At 54.3% G+C, this 21,408-nt stretch overlaps 1 long non-coding RNA gene and 1 pseudogene across 9 annotated transcripts; one reads left to right on the top strand and one right to left on the bottom strand.

Annotated features, from left to right (window-relative positions):
* The window catches only part of LOC119360530, a 52,371-nt pseudogene that overhangs the window by 4,440 nt on the left and 26,523 nt on the right, over positions 1 to 21,408 (top strand).
* LOC119362268 lies at positions 2,958 to 8,454 on the bottom strand. 9 transcript variants are annotated; one of them, XR_005173272.1, is made up of 10 exons: positions 7,921 to 8,454; positions 7,152 to 7,425; positions 6,834 to 6,904; positions 6,367 to 6,591; positions 5,797 to 5,976; positions 4,854 to 4,969; positions 4,535 to 4,777; positions 4,350 to 4,456; positions 3,690 to 3,758; positions 2,958 to 3,468 (listed from the first exon to the last, which is right to left on the bottom strand). It is a non-coding gene; the product is annotated as an uncharacterized LOC119362268 (long non-coding RNA). The 9 variants fall into 9 exon arrangements; XR_005173267.1 differs by having other exon boundaries at positions 2,966 to 3,468; positions 6,830 to 6,904; positions 7,921 to 8,453; XR_005173265.1 differs by having other exon boundaries at positions 2,966 to 3,468; positions 6,830 to 6,918; positions 7,199 to 7,425; positions 7,921 to 8,453.

The raw sequence follows: 21,408 nt of genomic DNA, 5'->3' as shown, positions 1-21,408 counted from the left end.
CCCATGTGGTTGCAGTTGTAGCATTTTACTTTGCTCATGTCACGGCCGCCACCGCGGCCACCGGAGCCATCGCCCCTTCGCCCCTGGTTCCTGCCGCGGCCGCCTCCTCGGCCGCCGCCACCGTTGGTGTTGGCTCCGCCAGAGCCCTGTCCAGACCCACGCCCCTTCTTGCGCGCCTCCCACTGCTGTTCGGCGAGGAGGAGCTGTCCGCTGCCCTGGGTCGCCGCGGGCGCGGCGCATCGCTCCTCGGCGGTGCGCAGCCGCCCAATCAACTCCTCGACCGAGACCGTACTCAGGTCCAGAAGGGTCTCAATCGCCACTGCGATCTGCGCGTATCGGGGAGGAACAACACGCAACAGCTTCTGCACGACGCGTACCTCCTCGACATTATCGCCGAGCGTGCGCAGTTGATTGACGAGGCTGGTGATGCGCATGCCGAAGGCGTCGAGGGTCTCGCCGTCGTGGAAGGCGATCTACTCGAATTCCGCGCGTAGTCGTTGCGCGGTGGCCTCACGCACGGTGTACTCCCATCCGCATGACCTTGATGGTGTCCCAGGCCGCCTTGGCCGTCTCCTTGATGACGAGGACGCCTAGCATCTCCGGCGGAACGGCTCGGAGGAGAACGCCGAGCGCGGACTTGTCGTCGCGTACGTGCTGCGCGTTGCCCTCGATCGCGTCCCAGAGCCCCCAGGATTCCAGGTGGACCTTCATCACCAACAACCACTCGATGTAGTTGGTCGAGGTGAGGGTCGGGAACGTGGTGCCGGCTCCCGGCACGAACGGCGCGCGCTCCGTGGCCGCCGCCTGGTGGATCACCACCTGCCGCTCCCACCTCACGCGGCTTCGCCCGCGGCTGCGCTCCCGTGGTGGAGTCGCCGAGCGTGCCAGCCCGCCCTCGCCTGCCTGAGGGCCGCCGCCGCCGCCGCGGTTCCGTCTGACTGTTTTCCGTGATCGACATAGTCAGGATCGCCAAAAACGAGGTTCTGAATACCACTTGTTAGGAATCAAGACTCTCAACTCACGATCACAGAGGAGACAAGGTTTTTGCGTCGCGTGCAAAACTCTGCGACTTTTCTCGTTTTTCTTATTACTATTTATTTGTTACAAGGAAAGAGGGGCAGGTGGCGATCCTAACTATGCGCCACGATCCGCCGTGCTCGCGCCATCCCACGAGCGCTGATCGTGCCTCCTAAGCCACCTACGATTCTACCGGGCCGATCATGGTGACCACGTCCAGTCGGCCCGTGCTAGCTACTTTCATGGCACGCACAGTCCGCGGCTCATGCAGCAAGTTTATTTCAAACGGAAATAAAGAAACTAGTCTAAGCACAACGACTAGATTAGCTAACACTGAGTCAGCGGGCTATAAGGAATAAACTAGTATGTTTCTGCTTAGTTGGAGGGAAGAGAAGAGGAGAGAGAAGGTAAGAGGGCTCTTCGTGAAGAGCCAACTGTAGCACGTGCTCCTAGGCACTTTGTGAGAATGAAAGGTGGGCCACATAACACAAATTGCCTAGTATTAACCATGTTGGCTATACTATATTAGAGCATGGTTAATAGTATTTACCTCCCTAATAGTTGTAGCAACGTGCTCCTATGCTGTAAATGACATGACACTGGCTTATAGCCAGCAGCTAGCTATACTATTAACCATGCTCTAACTAGTGGATGGGGTGCGCCCTAGACGCACCTCTTGAGGCGGCCCCGTGCGCACTTGTATTATTTGAGTGCCTCGGCTCGTCCTATGTGTCCATTTTACGTAGTAACACATGTCTTAGTCGTATAGATTTACTCATTTGGCTGGCCTTTCCACACCTCCTGACATAGTCCTCTGCACTACTATGTTTGCGTCGTACATTGGACTGGCTTGTTTGTTACTTGTGTACATGTACATTGCCTTGAGTTAGTAGGCAAGAGCAATGTCAAAACATCCATATGTCAGTAGGTGAGATTGTTCAGACGGTAAACAAACATCAGGCCCTCTAAGCACCAATACTGTTAGTATATAATAGGGAACCAAATTCAGTATAGGAAGTACTACATGTGATTAGAGTCACACCTAGAAACTATGGGCCTGTTTGGAGTCCCTCCCTCCACGATGCCGCTCCCGTGCAGGCGGAGTTTCATTTAGAAATCGTGGAGCAAGCGAACAGGTACTCCACATATTCTTAAATTCCAAGGAGTTGGTGGATCGCCGAACTACTCCTATATGTGAACATGAACTTAGAATGGTTCTCACAATGTAGTATCACAAATGAGCACCTCCTGAACCTATACAAAATTCTACAGTCTAATAAACCGGCACGACAAATAACATTAGTTCTTGACTTAGTAAATATAGCTCGCTACTCTGTTTGTTTCCTACATTGCTATTTTGCTTCTCCTCGGAACAAGCAGACACATAAGCATTAACTGAATCCGGGGAGCCAACCTGTGGAGCCGCTTGACAAAAAGTTGTGGCGGTGCCAGGTGGGAGGCGCCCCCTTTTAATCACCTATTTGTACTACATAGGGGGCAAAAGCATTTTAGTACTATCAGATCAAGACCAAGCTGAGTACAAATCAAAGACCAAGACCAAAGCATGTTAGTACTATGGATGACCCCTTCTTCCTGTTGCTATATCAGCCTCCACAGCCATAATAACTAGATCCAGATCGCGCCTTGGCGCGAGGGTGCCGGTCCCAATGTTTTGGTCAAGCCCATAATGCACAGTGATTTTAGGGTAAAACTGTATAAGTATCATATACATTACATGAATCATACATAAGGCAACTTGCCACATAATCTCTCTATGCTTTGTATGGCTAAGTGATATCATTCCGATCAGCTTGATTAAAAAGTTCCTTAAATGAAGGATACGATGCATGAAAAAGATGGTCCAATTCAAGGTTAACATAATTTGTTAAAAATCAAACAAATAGACACATAACAAATAAGAACACATAAGCAATGCTGTAAAAGAATGTGTGGCATACATGCTTCTCTTGGGAAGCAATAATTTCAATAAGATAGTTTCATAAACTCGGTATTACAACTGAATAAACCCAATATAGATGAAATGGTTTCAAGCGCAATGTAGGTACACCAACCATAGAAAGCTTAGTTGTCGCGGACCGGAGTATTTAATCCGCCAATTTAGACACCCAATTATCAAACATAAAGACAAATGTTTGGTGCTTTTCATTGAATAAATACACAAATGCACATACCTACAGGTTGACAGCATTAGAACATGCACTCTCTTCTTTAGGAAGGGAGAGATGCATGTCTCCCTAGTAGATGCAACAATAATTCATAATTTTCAATGAAGAGCGAGTAAAAGGACTGTCATAGACCAGTCTTTATAGTAAATGTATAGTTGCCTCATGACTGTCACCACAACATCTGGCTTGATGGCCGTATACTGAAAACCCTCATACGCGTCAACATTACCCCTCGAACAGATGTGCACCATTTATTTCAAGCCACCTGAGAGAAGATGAGCATAGAACAAAGGTCAAAAATCAAACGCATCTTCCCAAAACATGTATGCATCTTCAACATTAATGATGGTTATAATCTTGCTTCAAAAACACAATGAACAACAAATTTATAAGCATTGGATTGGTTATTGTTCAGTTCAGAAATAAAACCAATCTTTTCTCAAATGTAAGTGGTGTCGAGTACATAAAAAAAAATATTTACAAAACCTTGTTTGCTATCATAACTGAGATGGGCCTTAGTGCTTCCTTTCCGGCTTTCCAGACAAACGCCTAGGCCTAGTTCAAAAGATAGCATAGAAGAACCATATAAATTAGGGATTGGTTTATAGCAGAACCAATCTACTATGACATAGAATAGCCATATAAAGCAAACGAATAAGAACAGCAGCCCTCTGATCAAACATAGGATCATACACCAAAAGCAAATTGTACCAGTAGTCGAGGATAACTGGTTTAGATGGTTCTTCTATGGTATAGAGTGATGCAATATTTTGCCAAAAAGGATTGGTTCATAGCAAAACCATATAAATTAGGGGGCAAACGAGTAAGAACAATAGCCCTATGTTCTAGCCTGAGACATGGGTGCTACACTACTGCTCAAGTGGTTACGAAGGTGCCTAGTCAAAGGAAGGACACAACCAAGTAACACACATGATATGGCACGACCTACTCTCTGGTTTTGAGAAGCAGACGTAGATCTATGAATAAGAAATGTAGTTGTCGCTGTCAGTCCATATGTGTATATGGATCTAACCGGCCTTTGTCTAATTACTTCTGTCACCTAATTATACTACTAAATCTGACATGAAACTATTTGGACACTTAACCAATAGTGAGTGTAACCTGCAGTTTAGTACAAGGGAAAACCTGAAAAGGCATCGTCGATGGTAATGATTGCTGGTCTATCTCAGTCAGCTTTGGATGGATTATGTTTTACAATCACAACTATGATGGTAGCGGATCCTCATCACCTCCTGGCCAGTACCAAACCAGGCCTTGTAAGCTAAGACAATGGAAAGAGTAGAGACCAGGGAAAGTGGAGAGAGCCTTACTGGTGGGTGAGACGGCGAGCCGGTGTGGAAGGAGGGGCAAGAGAGAATTGGTTGGCACGTCGTGCTGGAGAGATGGCCAGGCGCAGACGCATCTTTCCACCGGAGATCTCATCCTCGGCGCGCCCATCATCGGCCGCTTGCGGTAGACCTCCTTGACTCATACGACATACGACATATGCAGACCACCTCCATCAGCCACTCCCTCGGCAGTGGCCGCTCCAGGTCCTCCTCCCCTTGCGTTTCCTGCCATGGAACAACCGTTAGAGCGACCCCGATCAGAAGCCCACACTGTACAAAAAGAGTCAGACAGGCAAGAGACCTTGTCCGGCTGTGTGACGGTGGCAACCTGCAAGCCAAGATGATGAGAGTAGCAGCAATCCAGGCAACGGCCTCTCCCTACTTGTGTCGCTGCTCCAATCCGAGACATAATCAAACCTGGCAAGATCCAAAACATGAAATGAGCTGACAACGATGCAACTACCTACGGAGCTCTCCAGCAAATCATGAATTACAAAACAAAAAGATGGCTAACATATTTCTACTGGATAAATTCTAGTTTTTACCTTTTCAATAAAACATTGTAGCTTCTCTAACCAGCCAATTCTTATGACATAAACTGGGTGTTCACCATATTGTTTCCCATAAAGCAATAGTGTAGGCTGATTTTCTATATCTTTCATGCCATTCATTAGAAGCAATAGTACAAATATTTTCTAAATATGTAGCTTTTATCACGTCTTAAGGAACTTTCTGGGAATATACTTTTTCTATAGGAGCCAACCAAATGTTAATGCCTATTTGTATATGCTCAATGACAGCAAATTCAAAAATCGCAACTTTTAGCAAGAAGAAACAAAAGGAACATGAATCCACATATCAATTCAATTTACTGAGTTAGTTCATATAAATTATGCGAAGAATAGAAAGATTTAGAACAACCCTGGATTTCGAATAACTTATGATGTAGCAATTGAAGGCCCTACTCGGACCAGACAAAGAAGAAAACACATAAATCTACATCCCACCAAAAACAGACAGACAACATTACTTGATCATTTATGTTTAGCACTACACTTGGATATCGTCTATTTTTAAGTACTACTAAAAAATCTACTCTGCAGTGACAAACAACATTACTTGTACACAACTGATACAGAAAGGCTTAAAAATAGCAAAAATCAAATCATACATACTATGATAGACCTTTTGCTGGGGAGCATGTTTTGGAACAAACAGGGAAGGGGAACATGCACATTTCCTACCACTTGTAGAAGGAGAGATTTCAGATATGGCTTCTCTGCTCGACGGTGCCTATCAATCATAAGCCTGAGATATGTCTCAACCTAATGATCAACCTGTCCTTCGCAGTTATGAAAAGCACTTCAATGAGCTCAGGTGCTGGCACAATATCCGAATCTTCCATATTTTTGGTCTGTCATAACCTACAGAAATTTTGACATGCCACCGTAAGCTAAAATGAATCAAATCCACACTCACAGATGATAGTGCTTTCAATAAGCTTTGTTGATAATCAGGATTTTTGCAGGTAACAAAATGTTCAGTAACAATATCTGCACGGCAACAAGAAAATTAACAATTATCTGCAAAAGACTGTAAAAATAATAATGTGTGTCTAGCATAATTTATCCAACTGGTAGGAGATTGGCTAGCAGAGCAGTTTGCTATGAAGTGAAAGACTTTTTTAACACCTAGCTAACAACCAGCATAGCAGATAGACGATTAGTTAGTGTGTAAGTAAACACTTTATAGTAACAGCCCACAGATGAGACCAGACAAAGCAGGCACACAACAACGTAGTAAAAATGAGATACCTGCAGGCCGCTCATTAGATGCAGGGTCGGATCAGAGCAGTGGCCTACATAGCGAGAAGAAGCAGGCCTCCCTCGATTTAGAAGCGGTCGAGCAGGAGCAGACGTGGATTCCTCTCCCAGCGCTCGAGCATCTCTTGACGGGAGCACAACAGCGACGGCGCCGCGGATGGATGGACACCGCGGACAGCTCGGCAACCTCGCGTCTCTGTAGCCCGCGTTTCAGCCCTGATCGTTTTGTGGCAATAAAGAATATATGGTCGATCATTTTGTGGCATGGCATAGTACATTTTGGAATGACCCAGAAGGTCGTCGAACAGTATATGCAACACTTACATACATGAAACCAATAAATAAACCATCACCATGAAACCAATAAAGAATATATGGTCGATCGTTTTGTGGCATGGCATAGTACATTTTGGAATGACCCAGAAGGTCGTCGAACAGTATATGCAACACTTACATACATGCCTCTTGACTCCTGCTCTTCATCCGCAAAGGATACCATGTTGGATATGTCATCTTCATCGTACTGAAACTGATGAAAGCATGCTACAAGAATTAGGTAGAGGAATTAATGGAATCACAAAGTAAACTTGGGTCGGTGTCATCTAAACATGGGCATACTGTGATCTCATTACAAAATAGAACAACATGGATTTACTAATTATGACATTGGATAATTCAACAATCCACTGGAAGTTGTTTTAGGCTTTGGCCCAGAAACAACTCTAATCCAACACGAGTACCTAATTTTTAGGTTCCAACAAAGTTTGTAGGGTTACCTAACAGTAATACCACATCGAGATCTCTGTATGTCGCTGTTTGGTACCTGCAGTCCGGCCGACTTGGCTTGGGTTGAGTCAACCATGCATTTGATTCCTCCTTTTTCTCCAGGGACTTCAGGCCACCAACTTGATCTTTCTCTGATTCACTCATCGACCTCTGCCCCGAGTCAAACTGCTTGTCAACCATCTCAAGGTTGCAGCCGAAAACATTGGTCATCTGAATCCTAAAGCATCTAGATGGTTTGCAGCCCAGAATTTGGGCATCTGAATCCTGAAATAAATGGGATGGTTTGCAATTGTAGAGATCAAATTAAGTCTGTTGATCCCAGGAGGAGAAGATGATGATCAGAAAAAGGTGCAAACATAAAAGGAACAAATACTTTTTTTGCATGATGATAAGAGCTGACAAATTCTACAATCTTTGAATAGTTCTTCCTTTTTGTGTTCTTTTGGGAGAGAAATCCTTGACTCTATCTTTTCTTTTAATTTTTTTCCTCTTTCAACAAATAACACATTCCCTTCTCTCTGCTCTTGAGCATCAACAATAGCACTAATCAATTGGAAAAAGTTAGTTTTCACAGCCAAGCCATACATCTAAATACACAAAATCACAGGCAATGATCCAAATCAAAGAATGGTAGAGTTGAGCAGAGAAAGATGGGATCCTTTTTTCAACCCAAGAAGAAGGCAGTCCTAATGCAGCACCGTCCTCTGCTCAATTAAGAAAGGGAGAAGGAGAGTGGAGGGGAGACGAGGAAAATCTTACCAGTGATTAGGCCGTTTTCAGAGAGGAAGGGATGCCGTGGATGGGTCGTTGCAGTGACCGCCGAGTTCACGTCGTCACTGTAGTTCACCTCCGGGTCGCCGCTTGAGAGGGAAGGGATCTGGGGGCGGCTCCGCGGTGATCTGGATGCGCCGCCTGACCTGCTCGGCCACTGTGGCCCTCGTTCTCCTGGCTCGTGATGAGGAGAGGAGGAGAGGAGAGGGTGGGGGCGCTCGTCCTGCCTTGTGCACGCGAGGACGACGACGAAGACGCCAGGGAAGTGGACGGGGGAGATCCGGCAGGCTGGGTGGGAGGGCCGCGGCGTGGTGCGAGGGAGACGAGGAGAGAGGGCCGCGGCGTCGAGGTCCGAGGGGCAGCGGCGGCGGCGATGTGGGTGGGTTGGCGAGGTCGCGAGCCCCCAAAACGGGGATGTGGGAGGACGGGGGAATTGAGCGGCTGGCGGCGGTGGCTCTTGAGAGGAAGAGATGTGCGGGAGAGAGAACTGAGGGGGCAGCGAATCGGAACGAGGAGATCGAACCCTAGCACCGATTGGGGAGAAGGCAATGAATCAGGGAAAGACGTGAAATGATGAAAATATCCTCGTGAGGGCACCAGAATATCGGTGGTGGCACGAGATCTTTACAGCGGGGGGTGAAACTGTTCATTCCTACAGTGCCGTGACTTTGATCCGACTGCCCAACTCCTTTCACTTCTAGATCGGACAGCCAGATTCGCATCAAGCAGCCAGATCCAACGGTCAGAAATCCAAACGGCTGAGGAGCCGGGAGGATCACTGTCATTCTTATTTCTCGATGCTAGCACCCAAATCCATACGAACTTAAAGCAGTGTTTGATCAAGATAAACACAACGAACAATCCTATCGCACGCCTCAAAAATAGTGATAGGGTAGCGAGGCATCTGTACCTTTAGCTGATACATTTAGATTTTTATTGTGGCACTATAAGGTTAACAATATGTGTGATGACAAAGAGGAAAATAAAATCATTTTTTGTTGCAGCTTAACACTGGAGTGTTCTCAATCAAATCAACAGTATGTACAATACAATCTAAGGAGCAGAAATAACTTTCTCTTCTAAAGATTAGTGTTAAACGATTTTGAAAAACATTTCCGTTGGCCTTTTCTGCGCCTAGAACACAACCAACTCCATTCGTAGCAGTGTACTGCACTCCCAAACTATCAAATGTGATGTGATAAAGAAGCAAAGTGTCAGAGTAATGGGCCACGGGTAGGCTAACCCGAGCCCCAGAACCGTTCAAAACATCGGGGCAGACTGCGCCCCTCAAGACCCCACGATGAAGAGCCGCCTCCTGGGAGTCGGCAGCAACTGTCCCTCACGGCCGAGTCCCAGGGACGGCTTCGAGTTAAGCCAACTCTTGGCTGACGACTTCGAGATGAGCCGACTCTTGGCTGGCGACTTCAAGATAAGACGACTATGGGAGTCGGCCCACGACTCCAACCATCTCCTGCCTTCGCCACGATGGACGGGGTGGGGTACGGTCACTGCGTGGCCGTCTCTACCCTGCCTACGAGGGGCTGGCATGGCTACAGTGCGCCGTATCGCTGGAGATCTCCATCGTGGCGCGGCACTGCTGCCATGCCTGCCCTGACCTCAGCCTCAGTGGGCGGCGCACTGTGCCCACGACGGCCTACCTGTACGGCCCGGAGACGGCGGGACCCGCCAGTTAGCGGGAGAACAGAAGACGGCGAGAGCGCCCCAAAGACGGACCCGTGGGAGTCGCCCCCCTGGAGTCGGCTAGCCCCTCCCACGGGCCCCGCACACCATTAACCAGACAAGATGGGGAATGGCGACAGTGATCGTCCGCCAGACGGCGGCACTGTTGTCATGACCCCATGACCAAGCCAGCGTCATCAGAAGCACTGCTACAGTACCAGGCCTGTCGGCGGGCCCCAACAGTCGGCGAAGAAGACGGCGGCCGGAGAGACAGACGGCTGGGACCCGCGCCCAGCCGGATTACCATTGTATCCCTGGGGGGTAGGCCTATATAAGCCCCCCGGGGCACCCATGCAAGGGGGATAGCTTCTCTAGTATTAGACCCGATCATATAGGAAGGAGGGAGCTAGCCTTGCCCTCTCCTACCTCCAGAAAACAGCTCTAGGAGCAACCTTGTATTCACTTTGCCATAGTGATCATGCGGAGACCCCGCAGAGCAGCAGTAGGGGTGTTATCTCCTCGGAGAGCCCTGAAGCTGGGTAAGATCCGCCGGCGTGCATGTCTTCGCCTCATCCCGCTTCTGGGCACCGGCGACGTTCTACTCGCTCCCACCATGATAAGCCATCCTTTGGCATATGTCGTACCCAACCCCCGACATTTGGCGCCCACCGTGGGGCGAGGTGCACCGTCGTCCGGAGACCTGCTCTGGACGGGAACCCTATTCCTCCCTGGCGAGCATAGCCAGCCCGGCACGCCAGACGAAGTCTGCGCCAACGCGCTGCACGCGCTGAGATCGCCTGCGCAGCCAGCTGCCTCGTCGACCTTGTCGGCGAGGTTCGCCTCTCCGACGAGCCTGCATCTGACGCAGGCACGGGCGGCTCCGAGAGCCTCCTCGCGGGCCTCCTCGACCAACTCCACATCGCCGGCGAGCCTGCCGTAGACCTGGAGTCCATAGGCTCCACCGACCCGATGCTGGTCGACTCCGACACTGCGTCGCTCGACGCGTTCCGCACCAACGTGGTGGTCTATGATGAGCCGCTCCCTTGCGCAGAGAGCGGCGGAAGCACCGTCACGGAGGTTCTCATCCTCGACCATGGTGAACGCTCTGGCGAAGGCGCTCACGACCCGCTCGACTTGGCTCTGCGAGACCTGTCCGCGCCGATTCCGGGAGACGCTGACACCGAGACACTGGAGGCGCGCCGCCTTCAGCTCGTCGAGGGCGTGAAGAAGCTGGCAAGCATGAGACGCTTGTCAGAAGCCTACCAGCGTGAGATGGATCGCGCCGTGGGCGGCTCGCCGGCTCCGACTGGGCCTAGCCGCCTAGGCGCAGTACGGCAACGCAGCGTGGCAATCGCCAAACTGTTTGGGGCCGATCGCCCTGTGTACGCCACGCCTGCGGAGAACATCCGCGCCGCCCAGGCGGCGGCAGACGAGCTGGACCACTTCGAGGGTGAAGAGTGCCGCCTGATGACGGAGCGAGTTCAGCAGCTCCTCGACGCGGCTGCCGCGCAGAATGAGGCCGGCTGCCGCACGGAAGCGCCGCAACAACAAAACGACGACCTACCACCCCGCCGAGATCAAGGCGCGATGTCTCGGACGCCGACTGGCGGAGTCCGCGGAAAGAAAGACAAGGAGCCGTCTGTCAGCCACAGTCGGACTCGCATCACCATCGAGCGTGACCAAGACGGCCGCCCCAAAGCAGTGGAACGGCGGGACGACTATCTGCCTCCCCCTCCTCACAGAGAAAGGCGAGTCTCCCCGCCACCCGTAGAGCATCCGACTCTCGGCGACTGCCTTCGCCGCCGAGAGGGAGTCGGAGAGAATGACGCCCGCCACCGGATCGACCGACTCCACCGATCCCTGGCGCTGGAAGAAGAAGACGAGTTGGGTCCTCCCTGTTTCGGACCCCGCATCCGAGATGAGCCCTTTCCTAAAGGGTTCACGCTCCCCCGAGACACGCCCAAGTACACCGGCACCGTGAAGCCGGAGGACTGGCTGATTGATTACTCCACGGCCGTCAATATAGCGAACGGCAACAAACGTGTTGCCGTAAGGTATGTTCCATTCATGCTCCAGGGCACGGCCCGGACATGGTTGAACAGCCTGAAGCCCCGCAGCATCAACAGCTGGGTCGACTTCACCGAGGCCTTCGTCCGCAACTTCACAAGCACGTACAAGCGACCTCCCAAGCCTCGCCAACTCTCCTTGTGCGTGCAAGGCCCCGACGAGTCCACTTGCGACTACCTCACGCGCTGGGCCGAGCTTGGGAACTCTTGCGAGGGCGTGCACGAGGTACAGGCTATCGAGTACTTTACTGCCGGGTGCAGAGAAGGCACCCTCCTCAAGCACAAGCTCCTCTGCGACGAGCCGGAGACCCTCGACGAGCTGTTGGTCACAGCAGACAAGTATGCCACAGCCGACTCCTCCATGAAGGCGGAGATTCAAGTTAGTGCGACTGGAAAAGTAGCCCCTCAGGCTCCCAGAACTCCGGCTGGGGACACCAGTCGGCGGCAGCAGCAAAGCGACCACAAGCGCAAAGCCCGACAGCCGGCTTCCAACAGCCGGCAAGTGGCGACAGTTGAAGACCAACAGCCGGAGGGGCAGCCTCCGACCAAGCGACAGAAAGGCGGCAAGTCCAACTGGTTGCCGGCCTTCTCCTACGAGCAGACTCTAGATGGCCCCTGCAAGTTCCACAGCGGCGCGAAGCCGTCAAATCACACCACCCGGAAATGCCACTGGCTCACCAGAATCGCCAAGGGAGACGGCCTACTCCCTCCCCCGCCTGCTGGGCCGCCGCCTCCACCACCGCCCCAGCAGCCGGCTGTCAGGCATGTCGGCGCAATACAAGACGAGTACCCAGATGAGCACGGAGCCTATGTGGTGTTCACCAGTGTGGCTGACGATCGATGCAGCAGGTGGCTGCAGCAGCAAGAGGTGAACGCAGTCGCGTCAAGCACTCCAGAGTTCATGCACTGGTCCGAAAAGCCTATCAGTTGGAGCAGAACTGATCACCCAGAGGTGATGCCAAATCCGGGCTCCTACGCCCTGGTCTTAGGCGCCACACTCGCCACAGATAGGCGGGCCGCTCGTTTCTCGCGAGTGCTGATAGACGGAGGCAGCAGTATCAACATCCTATACAAGGATACCATGGAGAAGTTAGGAATCAAGCAAAGACAGCTTCAGAGCAGCCGGACTGTGTTCCACGGTATTGTTCCCGGCCTTTCCTGCTCGCCAATCGGCAAAATCCTGATAGACGTCCTCTTTGGGGACAAAGATCATTTCCGCCGAGAGCCAGTTTGGTTTGAAGTGGTGGACCTTGAAAGCCCATACCATGCGTTGCTTGGCCGACCTGCTTTGGCCAAGTTCATGGCGGTCCCCCACTACGCCTACCTCAAGATGAAGATGCCGAGTTCCAAGGGGATTCTAACCGTAGCCGGCGACTACAGAAAGTCGTCCGCTTGCGCGGCCGAAAGCAGTCGGCTGGCCGAGTCCTTGGTGATCGCAGCTGAGAAGCGGCTTCTTGATCGGGTTGTGGTGATGGCCGGCAAGCAGCCCGAGATGTCGCTCGACCCCAAGGAGTCGGAAGCAGAAGGATCGTTCAAGCCAGGCAGAGAAACGAAGAAGATACCCTTGGACCCGGAGCACCCAGAGAGGTACGCTGTCATGGGTACAAACCTTGACAGCAAATAGGAAGGCGAGCTCATCGATTTCCTCCGTGAGAATCGAGACATCTTCGCATGGTCCCCTAAAGACATGCCAGGTGTACCGACGGAATTCGCCGAGCACAAGTTACATGTCCGGTCTGATGTGAAGCCCGTCAGGCAGCCCTTGCGCCACCTGTCAGAAGAGAAGAGAAGAGCTGTTGGAGAAGAGATAGCCCGGCTCCTGGCAGCCGGCTTCATTATGGAAGTGTTTTTCCCAGAGTGGCTAGCAAACCCAGTCCTGGTGCTGAAGAAGAACAAGCAGTGGCGGATGTGTATCGACTACACAAGCATCAACAAAGCCTGCCCCAAGGATCCATTCGCTCTGCCGAGAATTGATCAGGTGATAGACTCCACAGCCGGATGCGAGCTGTTGAGTTTCTTAGATGCATATTCTGGATATCACCAGATCAAGCTGAACCCGACTGACAGACTGAAGACCGCCTTCATCACGCCGTTTGGCGCCTTCTGCTACCTGACCATGACGTTCGGCTTGAGGAATGCGGGCGCCACCTTTCAGCGTTGCATGCAGAAATGCCTCCTCAAGCAACTCGGCAGAAACGCCCACGTCTACGTGGATGATGTGGTGGTGAAGACAGAAAAGCGTGGAACACTGTTGGAAGACCTCAAGGAAACCTTTGAGAATCTGCACCGATTCCAGATCAAGCTCAACCCCGAGAAGTGCATCTTCGGAGTACCAGGCGGCCAACTCCTTGGCTTCCTGGTCTCTGAACACGGCATAGAGTGCAACCCTGTGAAGATCAAGGCCATCGAGAGGATGGAAGTACCCCGCCGACTGCTAGATGTGCAAAAGTTCACCGGCTGGTTGGCGTCCATCAGCCGATTCATCAGTCGGCTGGGCGAGAAGGCTCTCCCCTTATATCAGCTCATGAAGAAGACGACCTTTTTCGAGTGGACTCCCAAGGCGGACGAAGCTTTTCTCCAACTGAAGAAAATGTTGACCACGCCCCCTGTGCTGGCGGCCCCGACTCCCAAAGTGCCCATGCTCCTGTACATTGCCGCCACCAGCCGGGTAGTCAGCACAGTCATTGTAGTCGAACGCAAGGAGGAAGGCAAGGCGCTACGTGTCCAGAGACCGGTATATTACCTGAGCGAAGTATTGTCGACCTCCAAGCAGAACTACCCCCACTACCAGAAGATGTGCTACGACGTGCACTTTGCTGCCAAGAAATTGAAGCCTTACTTCCAGGAGCATCCAATCATGGTGGTCTGCATAGCCCCACTTGCCGAGATCATCGGAAGCCGAGATGCTTCTGGCCGAGTGGCCAAATGGGCCATCGATCTGGCTCCCTACACCATCTACTACCAGCCCCGCACCACCATCAAGACGCAAGCACTGGACGACTTCCTCGTCGACTGGGCCGACACCCAGTACCTGCCGCCAGCGCCCGACTCCACCCATTGGCGGATGCATTTCGACGGCTCCAAGATGCACACCGGCTTGGGAGCCGGCGTCGTCCTCACTTCTCCCAAAGGCGACAAGCTCAGATATGCGCTGCAAATCCATTTTTCCACCTCCAACAACGTTGCTGAGTACGAAGCGCTCATTCACGGGCTCCGGCTTGCCAAAGAACTCGGCATTCGCCGGATCCTGTGTTATGGCGACTCTGACTTGGTGGTCCAACAGTCATCTGGCAATTGGGACGCCAAGGACGCAAACATGGCGAGCTACCGCTTCCTTGTGCAGCAACTCAGCGGATACTTCGAGGGGTGCGAGTTCCTCCACGTGCCCAGGAATGACAACGACCAAGCAGACGCCTTGGCACGAATCAACTCCACCCGCCAAGCAATACCATCCGGCGTCGCCCTTCGGCGCCTCCTCAAGCCGTCTGTCAAGCCTTCACCAGAATCAGACTCCATCTTCGTGCCGGCTCCACTCGAAGAAGTCGGATCCGACTCCAAGAGCGCTCCAGTCGAAGCCGGCCCGGGGACTTCAGAACCCGGCCCGGGGACTGCGGCGACCAAACCGATGACTCCAGAACTCGGCCCGGGGACTGCTCCAGTCGGCCCGGGGACTTCATCAATCCAGCAAGCGGCTGCGGACTCCAACCCGCCACCTCCCAGCCCAGCCACCCTCGTCCAAGTCGCAATACTGGTAATCGAAGAAATAGCAGCACCCTTATGGGCACAGCCCATCCTCAAGTTCCTGGTAAGCAAAGAGCTGCCAATTGATGAACCTTGGCTCGGCAAGTACAACACCGAGCGGCAGCCTACACCATAGTCAACAGAGAGCTGGTCAGGCGCAGCGTCACTGGTGTCTACCAGCGTTGCGTCAAGCCAGAGCAAGGCCAAGCAATTCTCAGAGACATCCATGAAGGCGAGTGCGGCCACCATGCGGCTTCAAGAGCACTCGTCGCCAAAGCCTTCCGGCACAGTTTCTTCTGGCCAACTGCCCTAGAAGAGGCCAAAGAATTAGTCCAAAAGTGCAAAGGGTGCCAGATGTTCCGCTACAAGCCACATCAGCCGGCTTCCGGACTCAAGACTATTCCCATCGCATGGCCCTTTGCGGTTTGGGGCCTGGACATGGTAGGACCATTCAAAACAGCACGAGGCGGCCTAACTCACGTACTTGTCGTTGTGGACAAGTTCACCAAGTGGATAGAAGTAAAGCCCATCAAGAAGTTGAATGGTCCGACTGCAGTGACTTTCATCGCCGACATCACGACTTGGTACGGCATACCGCACAGCATCATCACCGACAACGGCACAAATTTCGCCAAAGGTGCGTTGGCCCGTTTCTGCGCGACTCAGGGCATCCGACTGGACTTAGCGTCCGTTGCCCATCCGCAGTCAAACGCCCAGGTAGAGCGAGCAAACGGCCTCATCCTGTCTGGCATCAAGCCTCGACTGGTCGAACCACTGGAGCGTTCGGCCGGCTGCTGGCTTGACGAGTTGCCAGCCGTCCTCTGGAGTCTGCGCACGACCCCAAACAAGTCAACCGGCTTCACACCCTTCTTCCTCGTCTACGGTGCTGAAGCCGTAATCCCGACGGACATAGAGTTCGACTCTCCGCGAGTCACCATGTACACCGAGGAAGAAGCAGAAGAAGCACGTCAAGGCGGTGTCGATCTGCTGGAAGAGGGCCGGCTGTTGGCACTCAGCCGGTCCAGCATCTACCAGCAGAGCCTGCGCTGATACTACAACAGGAAGGTCAGGCCAAGATCTTTCCAAGAGGGCGACCTTGTGCTGCGGCTGATCCAGTGAACAGCCGGCCAGCACAAGCTGTCGGCGCCTTGGGAAGGCCCCTTCATTATCAGCAAGGTGCTGGGAAACGACTCCTACTACCTGATCGACGCTCAGAAGCGCCGAGCACGCAAGAGGGACGACTCCGGCAAAGAGACGGAGCGCCCATGGAATGCAAATCTTCTCCGAAGATTTTATAGTTGATTCAGTATGTATCACGCTACCCTTTGTATTAAAGTACCAAGACTTCGGGCCCCCCGAGACGAGCTCGGGGACTGCCCTTTTTTATTATCTGTATGATAAGAATTATGCCTTCGAGTATATTACTCTTTGTTATGCCGCTTGGCACCGGGCTCGACTAGTCGGCCCGGGGACTCGCCGCCTCGCGCTATGAAATGCTTCCTGCAGTCGGACAAGTAGTGTGTGGCGCCTAAGCCGTCTCCTGTCAGAAGCCGGAGCTCGCAGAGCGACTGTTTGGTAGGCAGGAGTAAGGAAGAACGGGCGCCCACACAAAAAATGGCTAAGGACCCAAAGCACAAACATAGCCTAAGACGGCTTCCAGCCTCTCTCAAGCAAAGCCGACTCATGAGCAGTCGGCTTGCCGCTTTCTTCTAGCCTCTCTTAAGCAAAGCCGACTCGTAAGTAGTCGGCTTGCCGCTTTCTATCTGACTTGTTAAAAAGACTCCAAAATGGCCAAGTACTTGCCTTCCCAAAGTAGCCAAGCGTTTGATCTAGTGGCAGTCCGCAGAGCGGTTGTCCGACTGGCAAGGCGGCGACTAAGGGAAGGCGGCAAAGGAAAAAGCCAAAAGAGCAATGAGCAAGGAAAGATAGAATTCGGAAAAATATTTACATAACATAGGCCCTTGGCCGAATCTTCAAGTACAAGTTCAAGATACACCCCGCGGGTGGAATTATTCGAATTAATAAAAGTTCTTCAAAGACTACTAAGGCAGATAAAATGAAGGCAAGACGGCAACCTAAGAAGCGGCATCCGGGTTCGGAGGATCAGAGGAGACGGCGGTGTCAGGCGCCGGGGAGGCCGGCTGGGCAGTCTCGGCTTGATCGTTTCCGGTGGCAGCCGCCTTCTCCGGACGTGGCTCGTTGCTGGGGCGCGGTCGAGCTGAGGCTGGTCGCCCGTTCCGTCTTCTGGCGCCTCCGTCTCGCCTCCGTCCTCCACCTCGCCTTCCTCCTCGGCGCTGGAAGCAATTACCTCCGCCGAGTCCTCGTTGTAATCTGGGTTCATCCCGAACCACTCCGGCGGCGCCTCCCTGCCGTCTTCAGCCCGATCAGGGACGAAGACGCTGGTGTCCACGTAGTCGCGATCGCCGTTGCACGCGCGACGAGGGCATCTTCCACGGCTATCAGCTCCGCCTGGGCCTCTGACCGGAACGCAGCCAGCCGGTCCAGGTCCAGCCCTGTATACCATGCCTTGACGAATTCCAAGGCCCGGTGCGCTCCAGCCCGGGCCGAGGAACCCTTCCAAGCCTCAAGACGACCAGCTGCGACCTCCAGCTAGTCGGCAGTCCGACTGGCAGTGCGCAGAACCGGCATGTCCGGCCACAGGGCGGCAATGGCCTGGGCACCGGCACGTTGAAGCCGGCGCAGCATCCGATGGGCCGGCCGCAGACGGGCCTCGATGCTCAGAAGCTGCTCGTCAAGGGTTCGGGGGGCGTTGGCGGCAATCTCCGCACCATCTGCCCTCCGCGCCTCGCGATCTGCCTCGATGGCTTGAGTGACCGCTTGCGAGTGGCCAGGGAAGAAGTCTGCCAAGACAAAAAAGAAGCAAGTCAGAATCAGGAGTCGGCCCGACCCACAGTCGGCAGCTCAAAGGAAACCAAGAAACTCACTGTCGACGATGTCCTCGACCTCATGGAAGCCGGAAGTCAGCTGCGCCTCCTTGTCGGTCCAGGAGGAGCGCTCGCTCTCGAACTCGGCCAGGAGCGCAGCCTCTTTCTTCGCTGCCTCCTCCCGCGCCTTCTTGAGCAGCTCCTTTTGCTCCGCCAGCTGCGTGGCCAGCAGATCACGCTCCGCGGCGAGTTTGCCGCACTCCTCCCCCTTGGCGCGCAAGGTTGTGTTGGCCTCGCCCAGCTGCTGCTGGAGAGTGGCGTTGGCCTCTGAAGAATAAAAAACAAAGACGTTAAGTCGTCAACAAAGAAAGTCGCTAAGAAGATCCGGCCCGACTGCTGAGCAGTCGGCCCGAATCTCAGGGACTACAGCCCGCGGGTGCGCCAGCGCGCCCTCACGAAGAAGGAAGACTCACTCCGACTCTCTGACAAGTCGGCAGTCCGCCTGCCCAGCTCCTCAACATTGCGGTTGAAAGCAGTGACGCGGAGGTTGTGGTACTCCTGCAAATAAGAATTTTTAGACGAAGATAAGTATCGGAACTCGCCAGAAGGAGTTCCGAGCCGCCTGCTCAGCAGCCGGCCCGAAACTCGGGGACTACACCCAGTGGGTGCGCTGGCGCGCCCCCACAGAAAAGAACAAAGAAAAACAAAGTCAAAAATGAAGCATACCCGGACGGCTACTCGCGACGCCAGATGCGCCTTGGTGCAGCTCTGGATGGCGTCGCCCTCGGCTCGCAGCTTCGCCTGAACGTCCAGAAGGGCCTGGTTCAGCGGGCCCGTGCCGCCTCCTCGCACCCACCCAACGGGCACGGCGCTCGTCGCCTCAGCGTCTGGGATGGCCGAGCTGGCGGTGCCGGTCTCCAGCGGCCGTGGCGCTAAAGTCGCCTTCTCAAGACGACGACGCGCTGGCGAGGCGACTTGAAGGAGCAGCTTCGCCACGGACTCGTCCTCAGTCGGCGGCACCGGCGGGCCTACCGGCTGTTTACCTTGCGCACTCCCGGACGGCGGTGGAGGCGGTGGTGGCGGCACGATCGTGTCCGACATGGAGGCATCGCCGCTCTCCCTCTCCATGACGGGGTTCTCACCGCCGGCTTCCCCAGTCTGCCCCGTGAACTCCGGGGGCGGCTGCGCGGAGTTCAGCGGGATGACGAGTAATGCCGACTGGAGGAGCGCGGCCTCCTCAGCTCGCCGCCTCGCCGCCACGGCGGCTTCGGCCTCGTCCAGTTTCCTCTGGGCGGAGGCAGCCGCCTTGTCGGCCTCCGCCTTCTCCAGACGGGCGGCTTCGTCCTCGTCGCGCTTCTCCCGCGCGTTCCGCTCCGTCGCCTCCCGAAGGTCGGCGGCGGGATCAATCCGCCGAGTACCGGCGGAAGTCTCCGCCGACCCCATGACAGAGGTGGCGGCGCCCCTCTCAAAGGTGAGGGGAGCCTTGAAGCAATGAGGGTGTGTAAAAGATTTGGACAAATTCACTAGTAGAAGACAAGGCAAGACGGAGGCACTTACGCGGAGACCAGTGGCGGCTTCTTCACTTCCTTGCGGAAGCGGTTGTCCTTCGCGATCGCCTCCTCCCTCTAGGTCACGGTGGCCGCCCCCTTGAGCTTCTTTGGCCGGCCGCCAAGAAAGCTCGGCCCAGCCCGGCGCCTCTTCGCGCCGCCTTGACCACCCAAGCCGGCGGCGGAACTCGCGCTCGGCTGGCCGGCCCTTGATTGGTGGCGTGGGGCGGCTTCCCCCTCGGCATCGTCATCAAGCCAGTCGGCAAAAGTGGCCGAGGTCCTGAAGCCTCCTCCTCCTCCTCCTTCGGCGTCGGCCTCCATCGCCGTGGCCCCCAAGTCCGGGTCGTTGATGTCGCTCTCCGCTCGATCGGGGACGAACTGGCGGGCCGAGCCCGCGGTGCCGGCTGAAGGCTGGATGAGGGGGTTCTGACTCAAGAAAAACCAAAAAGATTAGAAGTCGGATTCGGCTGCAAAGAAGACAAAAGGAGAAGAAAGACGACTTACGACAGGCGGGGGGTTGGCGCGTGAGTACGGCTCCTTGCCGAACTGCCAAGTCGCCGCGAGGTTGCAGTTTGAGATATAGTTCACCATGTCCGCCACCTCCGCGTGGGGCATGTCCTTGGAGCAGAGCCGACTCGGATCCCGGTGGCCGCTCATCTGACAGATCAGATGAGGTCGGCCTTGGAGCAGGAGGACTCGGCGCGCCACGAAGGCGGCCAGCAAGTCAGACCCGGTCAAGCCCTCCGACTGCGTCAGAACTCGGAGTCGCGCGACGGCGGCGGCACCAGCGGGAGTCAGCATCTTGACCCAGTGGGACCAGTTGGGGAGCCTCCCAGCCGGTGCGCCGGCTTCAAAAGGCGGCAGATTGACCCAGTCGCCGTCTGCGGCGACGTTCTTCACATAGAAGTAAGAACGCTGCCACATCTTCACCGACTTGATCAGCGGGATGGCGGGAAACGGATTATCGGCCACCGACATCCGCATCGCGATGAAGGCGCCGCACTGGGCCGGCACGCCGGCGACGTGGCTGCCGAGCTTTGACTGAAAGAACTCTCCCCACAGTTTGATTGTGGGGAGAACGCTGAGGAAGCCTTCGCACAAGGTGGCGAACGCAGCCAGCAGCACCACCGTGTTCGGGGTGAGGTGGTGCGGCTGGAGCCCGTGGAACTCCAAGAAGGAGCAGAAGAAGCCGCTCGCCAGCAGCCCCAGGCCGCGCATGAGGTGCGAGCGGAATATGACCCGCTCGCCATCCTCCGGCGCCGGCGATATTTCCCCCTCCGGCGCGGCGCGGGCTCGCACTAGGTCCGCGCCGAGGAGGCGACGCGTCTTGCAGAGGAACTCGATGATGTCGACGGAGGAAGAACTCATCGTCGCAAGCATGGCGTAGCTCGGTGCGGCGGCAGCAAGAGGAAGAAGAAGCAAGAAAGAAGCAAGGGGAGTAGGGGAGATGGGCGCGCGTGCTTCGCCGCTCCCTTCCTCCCACCTACTTATAGGCTCATGGGCTGATAAGCCGATGGGGCGGGCGTGGGATTAACTGCGCCCCGGCCCCCACGCCCC

This window comes from Triticum dicoccoides, chromosome 2B (genome assembly GCF_002162155.2).
Source record: "Triticum dicoccoides isolate Atlit2015 ecotype Zavitan chromosome 2B, WEW_v2.0, whole genome shotgun sequence".
Classification (NCBI taxonomy): domain Eukaryota; kingdom Viridiplantae; phylum Streptophyta; class Magnoliopsida; order Poales; family Poaceae; genus Triticum; species Triticum dicoccoides.
Note: the sequence above shows the minus strand (reverse complement) of the source record. Positions and strands in the feature narration are given on the sequence as shown.